This window comes from Hyperolius riggenbachi, chromosome 2, assembly GCF_040937935.1.
Source record: "Hyperolius riggenbachi isolate aHypRig1 chromosome 2, aHypRig1.pri, whole genome shotgun sequence".
Lineage (NCBI taxonomy): Eukaryota > Metazoa > Chordata > Amphibia > Anura > Hyperoliidae > Hyperolius > Hyperolius riggenbachi.
The window spans coordinates 165,832,852-165,849,704 of NC_090647.1; the positions used below are offsets into that span (position 1 = coordinate 165,832,852).

Genomic DNA, 16,853 nt, shown 5'->3' on the forward strand with positions numbered 1-16,853 from the left:
GGGTCAGCGGGCACACGACAGGTTCAGGGATCAGTGGGCACACGGCAGGTCCGGGGGGGTCAGCGGGCACACAACAGGTCCAGGGATCAGCGGTCACACGGCAGGTCCGGGGGTCAGCAGACACATGGCAGACCCGGGGGTCAGCGGGCACACGGCAGGTCCGGGGGTTCAGCGGGCACACGGCAGGTCCGGGGGTTCAGCGGGCACACGGCAGGTCTGGGGGGTCAGCAGGCAAAAGGCAGCTCCGGAAGTCAGCGTGCGCATGGCTGGTCGGACGACATCAAGCACTTGGCTAGTCCGGAAGTTGGAAACAGTAGTGACGTGCCTACTCATCCTCCTCAGCAGACTCGTTTTGTCCTCCTCCCGGTCAGGAAGAAATGCCCAAGTGAAGCTTATGGCAGAGGCAGACCTCCTTTCGCTGCATGACATGGCAGCAAACACGCACTGGGTGTCCTCCACATTCACGCGCCATGCCTTCTTCCACCCCGCTCACTCTTGTAATGCTGAGCCCTCCACAGTGATTTGGCCGTCCTCATCTCAATCCCTGTTGCAAGAAGAAAAGTGCAGCTTGCTGCGGACATCCTCCTGTCACTGCAACACTTCACGGCTGGATCAGGTGACTGTTACAAGTTACGGGGGCAGCTATAGTGATACGGGAGAAGCCTTTGCATAGGTCCAAATTCTAGTATCCGGACCATAAAACGCACTGACTTTTTCCCCCCACTTTTGGGGGAGAAAAAGTGCGTCTTATGGTCCGAAAAATACGGTATTTGCTGGGCAAACAGTTTGGGCAATCTCTACTTTTAAATTACCAACAAGCAAGAAAGTACCTAAAATAATTTTGATAATACTTTTTCACCTACTTTTTCTTAAGTTTTCAATTGCAGAGTGTTAAAAAGTTATTTGAATTTGAAGATGAAAATGTATCTCCTAGGAGAAAAGGTTATTGCATATGAGCCCACTGTTTTTTTTTCAATTAAGCTCAGAACACATAAAACACCAGCATTCCTCAGCAATGCACCTTGACAGTACTAAAGCCTAAACACTGACTAAATAATTCATAAGTAAATTTTGTTAAAAAAATTAAAGTTTAATTCATTATGTTATTTTAACTACAGTTTCTCTTAAAAAATGTCTGTACATAACATATGCACATGCACATGCACATGTCATGTGTTCTGCTGTCTGTGTACAGCATGAATAGGGAGTAGGGATGTTGTGAACATGACATTTTCAATGGGCAGGCGAATTTTAAAACCTATAGGGACTGTTTCTGGCCACAAAAGTGGTGGAAAAGTTGTTTCAAGGGGTCTAACACCTGGACCATGGCATGCCGGGAGGGGGGGGGATCCATGGCAAAGTCCCACCAAAAATTACGCAGTCATGTTTTATTCTCTAAAGGGAAATCACAGTACATTCCTAAATTTGTAGAATCAAGTGCTTTGAAATGTCCGGCGTGCATACACGGTGGCAGAGCCAGAACAAGGTCCTCCAGCACCCAAGGCTGAGACACTCCCTCCATCCCTCCCACCCCCGCTGTCACAGACTGAGAGGCTCCCCAAGGCCCCCAATGCCCCCCAACACCTTAATCTCTAGAAATCTGGCTTGCATTCACTGCCATGTATCCCTTTTTCTTATTTATCTCTGCTTCAAACACAATAGGGGAATGATAGTTGAGCGATAGTTGAGCGAGTTGTGTGACCCCTCCTACACTGCGCCCTCAGGCTTTAGCCTCTCTCGCCTCTGCCTCGGCCCGGCCCTGCACGGTGATAAGGTAAGATAAGGGTTATGCCCGGTTCACACTGAATCGCAAAACGCCGTATTTAACGCACCACAAACAACCACAAAGAGATTTAGTGATAATGCCAGGTGAGCAAATCATTGTTTTTGCTAGTTGACATGTTAGTCCTCTCAACGGCAATCTTTGTGCAGTAATGTGTAGTGGCCGCTATGCTTGTGCGCACATTCGTGGGATTGCAGGCGATCACGGTTTTCCAGCCCCTATGGTCAGGCTGAGGTAGTTCAATGACAGTTAAGTGACCAAAAAACACTGATTCTGCACTGATGCCTTATACAGTGGCCAGTAGTGGATACTAGATGCCAGTAGTGGTGGTGAACAGGGATGCTCACCGGATGCTCTCACGAGTTCCTCCTTCCGGCTTGAAGGAGGAAGTGCGCTGGTGTAAGGCTTGCAACGCGACCAATAGGACACGTGCACGCTCTTTGGAACGCAGGTCGGATGGCGGAATTATGGGTAAATAACCCCTTGTATCCCGCCGCACACTTGCACCAATTAAACCTCATTTGAATCACAAGTAATCATTCGTGATTACTCGTGAGAGCATCAGGTGAGCATCCCTGGTGGTGAAGGATTATTGGTTTATGGTCAGTGCACTACTAGGACCAGCAGGCCTGTCTCCAACAGCTAACGTGTTCACCAAACACACAAAATTGCAATATAACAATAGCAAGAAAAACAGCTTTTAGAAGGGTGAACTACTGTAGCACTAAGCACTGACTGCACCTGTCTGCAACAGCTAAAGTGCACTGTGTGGACACACTGAACAGCGATATCACAAGAACAAAACACAGCCTTTAGAAGGCTACATTATGTAGATGGTAAATTGGCACTGTAGCAGCAAGAAACTCCACTGGGGACACAGAACACAGCCCAAATTAAAGTGGATCCGAAATAAACTTTAACTCATTGCATAATTGTGTTCCTTTCATATTGTTTATAGGGCATTCCTCAAGCCAAATACTTTTTTTGTTTTAATATTCTAATTCCCTATAAACTAAACAAGCCTCGCCCACAGATTTTCAGATTGCCTTGGCATTTTCAGACAGTAGCAAGAGCTTATGGGGGCTCAGTCTGGGCAGGAGGAGGGGGAGGTGTTACTAGCCAGAGATTTCAGAGCCAGAGGGGAGGAGGGAGGAGGAAGGGTAATTAGGTTTTCACAGGCTGAGGGCTGGAGATGCAGATCAGCTTGCCTGTGTGTAATGTTTACAAACAGAACATGGCTGCTTTCATTGTATCACATGAAGAAATAATCATATTCTGTTGAAGCTGTTTGCAGCTAGATTTGCTTTGTAAACTATCTAAACTTTAGATAAGTTATATAGACAAGTTACTTGTTATATAGTTAGTTTTTCATCTCAGATCCGCTTTAACGTTTTCCCTAATAGCAGTACAGCTCTCCCCTAGTCGCCTTTACAGCAGCCACAGTCAGACTGCAAAATTGCTGTTGTGCTGGCTTTCTGATAAAGGGGGGGGGGGTGTTCCATGTGGGAGGGATAGCTGATTGGCTGCATTATAAAGTACAGGGGGTGAATCAAACATGTAATATGTTTGAAATAGATGCAAAATGCGTTGTTCGTCGTGAACTATTCGCCGGGGGAACAGTTCGGGCCATCTCTATAGAGATCATATGATAATCTAATAATACCCGAGAGTTCATCCTAGTGTTTGCTTATATGTCCAGTCTCCTAGCAAAGAGGTAAAAAAAAAAATAATTTTGTCTTTGATAAGAAAAAGTATCTTTGAATTTCCAAGACCTAAGGCTTGTTGGGTGGTTTGTAAATAAACAGCACACTGTAGCTGCCTCACTGCATGTATTTTTAACCCATTTTTGCAATAAAACTACATGATTACCCTGGATGTGGTGTGGAATGGATCAAGAATTACTGGGCCTACCTAACCAACCCCAAATTGTTACATTACCAACCCCAACTTTGTTACATTACGCCTGCCTTCCTTTGTACTATAGATGTAGCGAACGGTTCGCCGGCGAACGGTTCCAGGGGAACTTTGGGGGTTCGCGTTCGCCTGGACCAAGCGAACTTTTGCGGAAGTTCGATTCGCCCCATAATGCACTATGAGGGTCAACTTTGACCCTCTGCATCACAGTCAGCAGGCACATTGTAGCCATTTAGGCTACACTAAGCCCTGGAGCCCCCCCCCCCCCCTTATATAAGGCAGGCTTGCCGACCATTACACTCACTCGTGTGCCTGCTAGAGACAGACTAGGGACAGCTGCTGCAGACTTGTTCTCCTAGGGAAAGATTAATTAGGCTCTTGGCTTGCTCCTGGCTGATTGTTATTGCTAAAATAGCACCCCTCAACAGCTCTTTTGAGAGATAATGTTTTCCGTATGTGTTTTTGTGTGTGTGTGTGTTGCTCACTGACATTATACAGCCCTATCTGTTGCAGCTGGACCTTGGTAATTGTTATTACTGTGCCAGCCAGGCCCTGCCTAACTATCTATACTGGGACACCTACCTATGCCTACCTAACTACTGGGGCACCTACTTACCTATACGGGGACACATACCTATACTAAGGGACCTACCTATGCCTACCTACCTATACTGGGTCTCCTACCTATGCCTAGCTAACTACTGGGGCACCTACCTATGCCTACCTACCTATACTGGGTCTCCTACCTATGCCTAGCTAACTACTAGGACACCTACCTATGCCTACCTACCTATACTGGGTCTCCTACCTATGCCTAGCTAACTACTGGGACACCTACCTATGCCTACCTACCTATACTGGGTCTCCTACCTATGCCTAGCTAATTACTGGGACACCTACCTATGCCTACCTACCTATACTGGGTCTCCTACCTATGCCTAGCTACTTACTGGGACACCTACCTATGCCTGCCTACCTATACTGGGACACCTACCTATGCCTACCTACCTATACTGGGTCTCCTACCTATGCCTAGCTAATTACTGGGACACCTACCTATACTTACCTACCTATACTGGGACACCTACCTATGCCTACCTACCTATACTGGGACTCCTACCTATGCCTAGCTAACTACTGGGACACCTACCTATGCCTACCTACATACAAGAAGATAATAAGGTTGTTGCTTCATTGTGGACAGACCAAATTTGATCAGCTGGACAGGCACTGTTATTCTATCATTGAGCTACCACAGCCCGGCGACCATATGGGCTTGAAAACCGCCACGGCCTACACTCTGGCCATGTTGCGCACCAGTTCAGCACAGCCATCACTACGCAAACAGCTGTTTGCGGTGTGTTACACAGTGAGTTTGGTGTGTCAGTGTGAAGCAGTACTCTAATTACACTACCTGATTGATGTATACACATGCAAGATGTTTTAAAGCACTTTAGGCCTGCAATTTAGCATTCAATGTGATTTCTGCCCTTAAAACGCTGCTTTGTGTCACATCCCGATTTTTCCCCGGGACTTTTGGCATCTATCCCACTTCGCCATGCCCCCCTCCAGGTGTTAGACCCCTTGAAACATCTTTTCCATCACTTTTGTGGCCAGCATAAATTTTTCTATTTTTCAAAGTTCACATCCCCATTGAAGTCTATTGCAGTTCCGAACCTTTCGCGAAGGTTCGTGAACCGAAAATCGGAGGTTCGCGACATCTCTACTTTGTACCATTGTATGTATTTATTGTCGAGCGCTGCGTAATATGTTGGCACTTTATAAATACAATAAATAATAATAATAATCAGTGATGGCAGAGAGCATGCCATACACATCAGTGATGGCACAGAGCACCCCATACACATCAGTGATGGCAGAGAGCACCCCATACACATCAGTGATGGCACAGAGCATCCCATACACATCAGTGATGGCAGAGAGCACCCCATACACATCAGTGATGGCAGAGAGCACCCCATACACATCAGTGATGGCACAGAGCATCCCATACACATCAGTGATGGCAGAGAGCACCCCATACACATCAGTGATGGCAGAGAGCACCCCATACACATCAGTGATGGCACAGAGCATCCCATACACATCAGTGATGGCACACAGCATTCCATACACATTTATAAATTAAAATGTACATATTACAGGTAGTCCCCAGTTAACGGACGAGTTAGGGACTATAGTTACATTCTTAACCTGAATCTGTTCTCAAGTTGGAACATTATGCCATCTCTGTCCCCTGTACCTCCTCTGTGCCCCCGTGTGCCTCCAGTGTCCCCCTCTGTGTCACCTCTGCCCTTTGTACCTGTTTATACAAGTTTACATTTTTTCTTTGATTTTTTTTTACATTTATTTTCTCAAAAGTCCAATTTAAAAAAAAATGTTTGACTTGTTCCCATGGAAACACAAAATTCATGCCGTTCGTATTGGCGGGTCATTTGTAAGTTGGGCATTCGTAAGTCAGGGACTACCTGTATTACATCTAATTTTGTATTTAATAATTTTGTCATGCTTGAGGCAGAATAGTCAGTGGCTGGAAAGTGTACTGGTTAAGGGCTCTGCCTCTGATGCAGGAGACCACAGTTTAAATCTTGGCTCCTCCTAATCAGTAAGCCAGCACCTATTCAGTAGGAGACCTTGGGCAAGGCTCCCTAACACTGCTACTGCCTATATAGCAGGCCCTAGGGGCTGCAGCTCTGGCGCTTTGAGTCCAGCAGGAGAAAAGTGCAATATAAATGTACTTTGTTTGTTTGTTTGTTTGCTTTAATAAAACATGTGTGTGACTGGTACATTGGTTATAAGAGTCTACTTTTTTATTTGAGCAAAAAAAAATAAAATAAAATTCTTAAATGAAATAAAAAGTAAAGAATTGTAATGTGTGTGGCCCTCATAAGGATAGATGCAGCTGGAAAAAAAAAAAATAATTCACATCAGTCTGTTCACAGGATCAAGGGAGTGAACTGAGGCAATAAATACTGTGGTCTTCTTAACAATGAACATTGATAGTCTTTATGATGAGAGCTAATACTAAGTGCATTTCTATACACATTATACCAGGGAAAAACTTAAAAATATATGGGGGCATTTAAAGGCATAGATACTGTGCCTTTTCAGAAATATCAGTAACTGATGATGCTATTATACTCTACAAAAACGTACTAAGGTAGCTAAAGAAGAAGCAAAGAAGGCGTTGCCAAACTAAAATTAGCCATCACCAATGTCACATAGACACAGGAAATGGAGAAGGCCAAGGAATATGGAGCCCCCTAACCACCCATCACTGCGAAATTAACTGTTCAGGTAGCTGCTCTACCCAAAAAATATAGATGGCCCAGAAAGGAAAAATGGTAAGAACAGGAATATGTTGAGATCTGTAACAGAGCAATTTGTATGTTGGGCTGGTAATATACAGGTGCAGGTGAAATACTTTTTTGTTTTAATTTAATTTAAAGAGAATCTGTACTGTCCGATTTGTACAATAAAAAACATACCAATAGAGTCACTGTGATCTCCTGGATCCTTCTTTGCCATTTCTCTCACTCCCCGCCATGATCTTGGCTTTGAATTGCCAGTTTTAGGCAGTGTTTGCAAACAACCGTACATAACTTGTATTCATTACAACAGAGGCAGCCCATTCATCGCTGGGTCGACAAAGCCTGACAAAGAAAAGAAGATTAGATATATTACAGAGACAGTGCAGCTAGAAAAGGCTGCAGTAATCCAGACCACATTAGAACAGGTATAGAAACCTATAGGATAGAAAAAATAAGGCTGAACATCTTGTTACAGAGTTTCTTTAAGAATAAAAAAAAGATTTTTGGTCACCAGCAGTGTTCCTGTAATATGGTACAAGGACTACTAGACTGGGCAAAAAAAAAATTTGACCTGCTCCTTCAAGAGAAAAGTTTAATTCCTATTCACATGTTAAAGACCCTGCCAGTAGCTGAAAACTGTATCAGTCAGTGATCAATACCGGTAACAAAAATGTGGTGAGAATTTGCTTATGAGAATCCTCATGAGTGAAAATGCTTTCCATGCTAAAAAAAGAATACAATGAATTCAAAAGTAAAATCTGAGCAAGAGTTACATTGAAAACATTGTCAAACTATATACCGTTCCATCATGTTTTGTCTGAAAACAAAGAGCAATGCTTTGCAATTCAGGTAGTCTTATCAATCATTGGTACATTTTGAATGTCATTTTCTAAAAACACTCATATATATTTTTTTAATTAAAAACATACAGTTTATAATTTACTGTTTTTCATCCTACGCAGTACATTGTATAGAAGTGTTTATAAAGATAAAAAAGCAAAGTAATTATAGTGAGCAACTGTGACAAACTAGGACAGTATTTTATGTTTCAATTCCATTTGTTCCAATTAACTGTCACTGAAATGAAAAGGAATGTCAATGTGCTTGCTTATATTGATGTATTATAATATAAGTACATTTTCCTCAAATGAGTTTTTGAGACTTTAAAGCATTGTTGTGCACATTGCTTTGTAGAGTGAGTGGCAAAAATTGGTTTGTACCAGGCTATTGTTAACATTGTATGCAAGGTAAAAATAAAAACCATATGGGAAAAAAAAAACATGCTTGCATGCCTTTTATCTGGTTTTTGCATTGTTAGGAAGTTGTCGTTTAGCTTGTGCAAAATGCTGATAGCTAAAATACTTGTTTCTGAATCTCATCTCCCTGTTCATGAATTCACATTTCAATGTGGGCTGATTGTGCTGTTATATTTAGGCAAAAACAGAGCAGCAAAATTAAATGCAAAAACCTCTTATTTATTAAAGTTTTTCCAGTAGAATATCACAGTGCTAGATCAAACACTCTTCCATATAAAATGAACCTCCCCATAAGGGAGGTTCATGACAGAGTTTGCGGTTGGGGGTGACCAGCATTACTTACCTACGTGGGTTATCCTCTGATGCCCCATCCATATGGGATCTGCCATCTTCCCCAGGGAGAGGCTGCAGCATTTTGAAACTACCGACGGTGTTGTGTGACTCCGACAGCCACAATGCTTCCCGGGAGATGTAGTCCATCTATGTGACTACACATAGTACACATAGATGGAGTTTATATCCCAACAAGCATTGTAGCAGCTGGAGATGAGTCTGAATCTGTGGCACCGTGGGGAAGATGGTGAATCCCATAAAGATGGGGAGCGAGATGAGCAGCCTGCATAGGTAGGTAATACCGATAACCCCAATCCCCATACCCCCAACTCTATTACAAATCTCCCTTATAGGGAAGTTAATTTTATATATTTTTATATTTTGGTGCTGATTTGCTTTTAAACCTCATACATATATATGAGGAAAGTCACCTGGCAGGGATCAGGGTGATCAGGACTTAATCCCTCGGGCAACAGTGCAGATCAAACACTGTACAGATGTTTCACTAGCCTCCAGGCTAGCTAAATGTTCTGTCACTATGCATGGGGAGCAGGAGGAAGTGGATTGTTGATAGAGGCATCTGGGTCACTTTATTCTTGCTAGTTTCTTGGCATAGGCAGTTATTATCGTCTGAGTAGTGATGATCGTAATCTGCTAATTACGATTACGTGAAATATCACATCATTTTTTGCAATTATGGCCACATGTAATTATGATGGACATTCACTTGATTTAATGTAATCCATGTGTTATTTTGCATGATTTTTGCCTAATTTTGTGCTGGCTTTAGTTAATAACAAAACCCCCATACATGATATTGTCACCAGAATTGCAACATATGTTGAGGGGAATAGTGGGAACAAGCCAAATATTTCATTTTCAAAAAGACTGTGTAGGTTTCGAGAAAACCGATCTTAATAATGCAAAGGAAAAACTATTTTTAACTTAGAAAATGACAGTTTAACCACTTCAGCCTACAGCTTCGAAAATCTTATGCATCCGAGCAATGTTCACCTCCCATTCATTCGCTAATAACTTTATCGCTACTAATCAAAATTAATTGATCTATATCTCGTTTTTTCCGCCACTAATTAGGCTTTCTTTAGGTAGTACATTTTGCTAAGAGCCGCTTTACTGTAAATACATTTTAACAGGAAGATTAAGATAGAAATGGAAAAAAAAACATTATTTCTCAGTTTTTGGCCATTATAGTTTAAAATTAATACATGCTACAGTAATTAAAACCCATGCATTTTATGTGCCCATTTGTCCCGCTTATTACACCATTTAAATTACATCCCTATCACAATTTATGGCGCCGATATTTTATTTAGAAATAAAGGTGCATTTTTTCAATTTGCGTCCATCACTATTTACAAGCTTATAATTTTAAAAAATGTAATAAGATACTCTCTTGACATGTATATTCAAAAAGTTCAGACCCTTATGTAACTATTTATGTAGTTTTTTTTTTTTAATTGTAATTTTTTTTATTTTTTTTTTAATACAAAAATGTATTTGGGTAATTTTAGTTTGGGAGGTAAATAGCCAATTTTAGATGTAATATAATGTATTTTTTATTCAATACAGGTATGTGGGTTCAGTTTACTATTTGGCCACAAGATGGCCACATTCAAAAAATTCCTAGATGCGAACGATGTCGCATCTAGGAACTAAAATAAAGAGAAGAAGTTTCCTGGGAGCAGAAATACCACGCTCTCTGATGAGAAAGCGTCGGTATTTCTGCCGGGGACTTAGATCGGTGAATGGGAATTATATTCCCATTCACTGATCGGGGTGGCAGCGGGAGGCAGCGGGAGCGCGCGCGGGCGTGCGCCCGATCGCGCGCACCACACGGCTGCAGCACCACTGCCTATCTGGACGGATATTTGCGTCCAGATATGGCGAAGTGGTTAAAACACATTTTTCTCAAAAACTACATGGGCTTTTTGAAAAATTATTTTTTTAGTAGGTTATTTTCCCTAACATAACAATTTTTGTGATGATACCATGTTTGGAGGCTTTGCAATTAACCGATAAAGTGGGCACAGAATTACTCTAAAATAACACAAAATTGCACAACTACAGTTCCTGAACACATTTACAAACAAAATGCATTACAATTTTGCTGATGATTTTTCATCACAAATGCAAATCACCATGCAAAATTACAATGATGTGAAATTCAAGCTCATCACTGCTCATAGAAAACTTCTCTGTTTGTGTTCTATATAATCAAAAAATAGTTAACAAATATTCCTAGTGGAATATCATTCTCCTCTATTAACAAACTGGATGTCCAACACAAACATGCACACTGCAGCCACACCATCACATCAAAAGGGACTTGGTAAAGTCACTTGCTAAAGCCATACATTATAAAGGGACTTGCTAAAGCCATACATTATAAAGCTCCTCGTGTTAGTATGCTGTGAAGTTCACTCATGTGAGTAGCAGCAGATAACAATTCTTGTGATCCCTGAAAATAATGTTATGTTTGTTTTACTTGGAACCAGGGCTTATCACCAGTACACTAGTCCATGCTCTAGTCTACACTAGTACACTAGCCCTCTAGATTGTAAGCCTTTGGGCAGGGTCCTCCTCCTTGTGTGTCCTACCTGATCATGTACCTCCATTACTAGTGTGCACCTATGCTATGCATTTGCGTGAACTCAATTTGCCTAATCTCCATGCTCCCATTCAGTGACTAAGCTTTACCTTGTACTTATACTGTGCTCAAGCATGGATTTACCTCATATGAGCCTATAGGCACAGATGTCCTGGCACCCTAGACTTCGCCCTCTAAGAAACTACAACTTCCTGCTGAACCGCACTGCAAATGTGCTAGCTGGTTTCGCTGTCACTTCTCCCTTACTTCCCTTGCCTGTCATAGGTAGCTACAGGTGTCCCTTAGTATTAGGTAGCTAGACGATCCTCAGTATTAAGTAGTTAGAGGTGCCCTTGACTAAAGGGAATCTCGTCAGTGGAATGCCGAGAGCATGGTGAGTAACCTCTCATTTATGCTCTCATCAGGACTCTGCATAGGAAGGGAGGCACTTGGGGAGGAGAGTAAGCCGCCTTTCCATCATCAGGCGCCTGTAGGCATGTGCCTACAGTGTCTTATGGTAAATCCGGCCCTGACTGTGCTGTGTGATCTGGTTTTTTTGTATTCCTCTATTGTCTTATTGCTGTATTTCACTTCTAAATATTGTCTGCAACTTTAACTAATGTCCAGCGCTGGGTAATAAAAATAAATATGAAATAAATGCTGCAAATTTGTAGACTGGGCTCTGTCCTGAGAGGAAACCCCCCACTATGTTACGATGCTTAACGCATTACACATGCATTTGACATGCTTACTATGAGCTGGATGCTGGACTCATAGAATCCTGTTGAGTGCTACTTATACAAACCTGAAGGGAGAAAACACCATACTCTGTGAATTACTATAATCAAATATCTTCTCACCCCTCCTTGGCAGCCTTGAGAGTATTTGCATCCCCGAGTGCGTCCGAAGATGGGCGCTAGTGTTGGGCGAACACCTGGATGTTCGGGTTCGGGCCGAACAGGCCGAACATGGGCCAGATGTTCGGCATGTTCGGCCCGAACGCCGAACTCAATGGAAGTCAATGGGACCCCCGAACATACCCATTTTTGGGGCCCTATGGGGTCGCAGGCATAAGGGGGGAGCATGCCCCGATCGCGGGGGGGGGTGGGGGTCGGAAATTCCCCCCACCCCCTCCGCTAGCGCTCCCCCCTCTGCCCGCTTCCCCATAAAAAAAGTTTAAGGCAAGTTAAATAGTACTTGGTGGCTGGCCTGGCACTGGCAGTGGAGTGAGGAGGAGGAGGAGTCCGAGTAGCAGAGTGACGCGTTGAGGCCGGGCAGCGGGCGGTTCAGCAGTAGTACCCTTGTGGTACTTCCGCCCTTTCTCTGACCTCACGTCCTCTGCATACGAGGGTACGCATCACGCGTACCCTCGTATGCGTCATCACGTAGAGGACGTGAGGTCAGAGAAAGGGCGGAAGTACCACAAGGGTACTACCGCTGAACCGCCCGCTGCCCGGCCTCAATGCGTCACTCTGCTACTCGGACTCCTCCTCCTCCTCACTCCACTGCCAGTGCCAGGCCAGCCACCAAGTACTATTTAACTTGCCTTAAACTTTTTTTATGGGGAAGCGGGCAGAGGGGGGAGCGCTAGCGGAGGGGGTGGGGGGAATTTCCGACCCCCCCCCCCCCGCGATCGGGGCATGCTCCCCCCTTATGCCTGCGACCCCATAGGGGGGCCGTATTGCGGCATGTTCGGGCGAACAGGGCCCTGTTCGGCCGAACAGGGGCCCTGTTCGGCCCTGTTCGGCGGCCATTCAGTAGTTCGGGGCGAACCCGAACTTAAAAGGCCGAACACCATCAGGTGTTCGGCCGAACTCGAACATCACCCGAACAGGGTGATGTTCTGCAGAACCCGAACAGTGGCGAACACTGTTCGCCCAACACTAATGGGCGCATCTGTACTGTGTATATGCAAGCCTGGACATGTGCAAGCGCAGTAGAGATGCATCTGTATTTTGAAGTACTCTTCAGATGTGACTACTTCTGAAGGCTGCCCAAGGAGAACCAAAGAGGTATTCAACCTAGCAGATTGAATAACTTTACCAGGGGGTGGTGCTGGAGCTAGTGTCGGGCGAACATCTAGATGTTCGGGTTCGGGCCGAACAGGCCGAACATGGCCGCGATGTTCGGGTGTTCGAGCCAAACTCCGAACATAATGGTAGTCAATGGGGACCCGAACTTTTGTGCTTTGTAAAGCCTCCTTACATGCTACATACCCCAAATTTACAGGGTATGTGCACCTTGGGAGTGGGTACAAGAGGAAAAAAAATTTGCAAAAAGAGCTTATAGTTTTTGAGAAAATCGATTTTAAAGTTTCAAAGGGAAAACTGTCTTTTAAATGCGGGAAATGTCTGTTTTCTTTGCACAGGTAACATGCTTTTTGTCGGCATGCAGTCATAAATGTAATACATATAAGAGGTTCCAGGAAAAGGGACCGGTAACGCTAACACAGCAGCAGCACACGTGATGGAACAGGAGGAGGGTGGCACAGGAGGAGAAGGCCACGCTTTGAGACACAACAACCCAGGCCTTGCATGAGGACAAGAAGCGGGCGGATAGCAATTTGCATTTTGTCGCCATGCAGTCATAAATGTAATACAGATGAGAGGTTCAATAAACAGGGACTGGAAACGCTAACCCATCACAGATGTTCATTGTTCATGTTACTTGGTTGGGGTCCGGGAGTGTTGCGTAGTCGTTTCCAATCCAGGATTGATTCATTTTAATTTGAGTCAGACGGTCTGCATTTTCTGTGGAGAGGCGGATACGCCGCCGATCTGTGACGATGCCTCCGGCAGCACTGAAACAGCGTTCCGACATAACGCTGGCTGCCGGGCAAGCCAGCACCTCTATTGCGTACATTGCCAGTTTGTGCCAGGTGTCTAGCTTCGATACCCAATAGTTGAAGGGTGCAGATGGATTGTTCAACACAGCTACGCCATCTGACATGTAGTCCTTGACCATCTTCTCCAGGTGATCGGTGTTGGAGGTGGATCTGCACGCTTGCTGTTCTGTGTGCTGCTGCATGGGTGTCAGAAAATTTTCCCACTCCAAGGACACTGCCGATACCATTCGCTTTTGGGCACTAGCTGCGGCTTGTGTTGTTTTCTGCCCTCCTGGTCGTCCTGGGTTTGCGGAAGTCAGTCTGTCGGTGTACAACTGGCTAGAGAAGGGGGAGGATGTCAATCTCCTCTCTAAAGTCTCCACAAGGGCCTGCTGGTATTCTTCCATTTTGACCTGTCTGGCTCTTTCTTCAAGCAGTTTTGGAACATTGTGTTTGTACCGTGGATCCAGAAGGGTATAAACCCAGTAATTGGTGTTGTCCAGAATGCGCACAATGCGTGGGTCGCGTTCAATGCAGTCCTAGGCCGAAGAGGTCATAGCCTAGGGTCACAAAACCTGTTTATTTGGGCAATTTCAATGGTGGCGAGTCTGACATACATAAATCGCAGCAATGGCCGTTAGCAACGTCTGAATCTCACGAAATGTCTCATGCAGGTAGAAGACATATTGTTAGACTTGGATTCCAAAGATGGTGTCCCTACATCTCTGCAAACCAGAGTTACATGGGTCCAAAATTGGTAAAATCCCCCATAGGCTTTCATAGGGCCTCCTATTTACAGTTCCAAAATCTCACATCTTTTCAAAAGGCAATTGCTCAGCAGTGGCAAATTTTCTAGCATTGTAGGGACCCTTAGGGGGAACATGACTGGTGAGTTTCGGGCCCCTAGGCCGAAGAGGTCATAGCCTAGGGTCACAAAAACCTGTTTATTTGGGCTATTTCAATGGTAGTGATGGTGACGTACATAAATCTCAGCCATGGCCGTTAGCAACGTCTGAATGTCACGAAATGTCTCATGCAGGTAGAAGACATATTGTTAGACTTGGATTCCAAAGATGGGGTCCCTACATCTCTGCAAACCAGAGTTACAGGGGTCCAAAATTGGTAAAATCCCCCATAGGCTTTCATTGGGCCTCCTATTTACAGTTCCAAAATCTCACATCTTTTCAAAGGGCAATTGCTCAGCAGTGGCAAATTTTCTAGCATTGTAGGGACCCTTAGGGGGAACATGACTGGTGAGTTTCGGGCCCCTAGGCCGAAGAGGTCATAGCCTAGGGTCACAAAAACCTGTTTATTTGGGCTATTTCAATGGTAGTGATGGTGACATACATAAATCTCAGCCATGGCCGTTAGCAACGTCTGAATTTCACGAAATGTCTCATGCAGGTAGAAGACATATTGTTAGACTTGGATTCCAAAGATGGGGTCCCTACATCTCTGCAAACCAGAGTTACAGGGGTCCAAAATTGGTAAAATCCCCCATAGGCTTTCATAGGGCCTCCTATTTACAGTTCCAAAATCTCACATCTTTTCAAAAGGCAATTGCTCAGCAGTGGCAAATTTTCTAGCATTGTAGGGACCCTTAGGGGGAACATGACTGGTGAGTTTCGGGCCCCTAGGCCGAAGAGGTCATAGCCTAGGGTCACAAAAACCTGTTTATTTTGGCTATTTCAATGGTAGTGATGGTGACGTACATAAATCTCAGCCATGGCCGTTAGCAACGTCTGAATGTCACGAAATGTCTCATGCAGGTAGAAGACATATTGTTAGACTTGGATTCCAAAGATGGGGTCCCTACATCTCTGCAAACCAGAGTTACAGGGGTCCAAAATTGGTAAAATCCCCCATAGGCTTTCATTGGGCCTCCTATTTACAGTTCCAAAATCTCACATCTTTTCAAAGGGCAATGGCTCAGCAGTACCAAATTTTCTAGCATTGTAGGGACGCTTAGGGGGAACATGACTGGTGAGTTTCGGGCCCCTAGGCCAAAGAGGTCATAGCCTAGGGTCACAAAAACCTGTTTATTTGGGCTATTTCAATGGTAGTGATGGTGACGCACATAAATCTCAGCCATGGCCGTTAGCAACGTCTGAATCTCACGAAATGTCTCATGCAGGTAGAAGACATATTGTTAGACTTGGATTCCAAAGATGGGGTCCCTACATCTCTGCAAACCAGAGTTACAGGGGTCCAAAATTGGTAAAATCCCCCATAGGATTTCATTGCCTCCCTATTTCACTTTCCAAAATCTCACATCTTTTCAAAGGGCAATGGCTCAGCAGTGGCAAATTTTCTAGCATTGTAGGGAACCTTAGGGGGAACATGACTGGTGAGTTTCGGGCCCCTAGGCCGAAGAGGTCATAGCCTAGGGTCACAAAAACCTGTTTTTTTGGGCTATTTCAATGGTAGTGATGGTGATGTACATAAATCTCAGCCATGGCCGTTAGCAACGTCTGAATCTTACGAAATGTCTTATGCAGGTAGAAGACATATTGTTAGACTTGGATTCCAAAGATGGGATCCCTACATCTCTGCAAACCAGAGTTACAGGGGTCCAAAATTGGTAAAATCCCCCATAGGCTTTCATTGCCTCCCTATTTCACTTTTCAAAATCTCACATCTTTTCAAAGGGCAATGGCTCAGCAGTACCAAATTTTCTAGCATTGTAGGGACCCTTAGGGGGAACATGACTGGTGAGTTTCGGGCCCCTAGGCCGAAGAGGTCATAGCCTAGGGTCACAAAAACCTGTTTATTTGGGCTATTTCAATGGTAGTGATGGTGACGT

The 16,853-nt window shown here is 44.2% G+C and overlaps 1 long non-coding RNA gene across 2 annotated transcripts in view; it reads right to left on the reverse strand.

Moving 5' to 3' along the window:
- LOC137544157 (uncharacterized) overlaps window positions 1-16,853 on the reverse strand; it is a 63,210-nt gene that overhangs the window by 4,699 nt on the left and 41,658 nt on the right. Inside the window, exon 3 of one of the 2 annotated variants that reach the window (XR_011025742.1) lies at window positions 7,207-7,371. The exons of the other annotated variant lie outside the window; for it this stretch is intronic. This is a non-coding gene — a long non-coding RNA (uncharacterized lncRNA). The remainder of the gene's footprint in view (window positions 1-7,206; window positions 7,372-16,853) is intronic. 2 annotated transcript variants of the gene reach the window in all.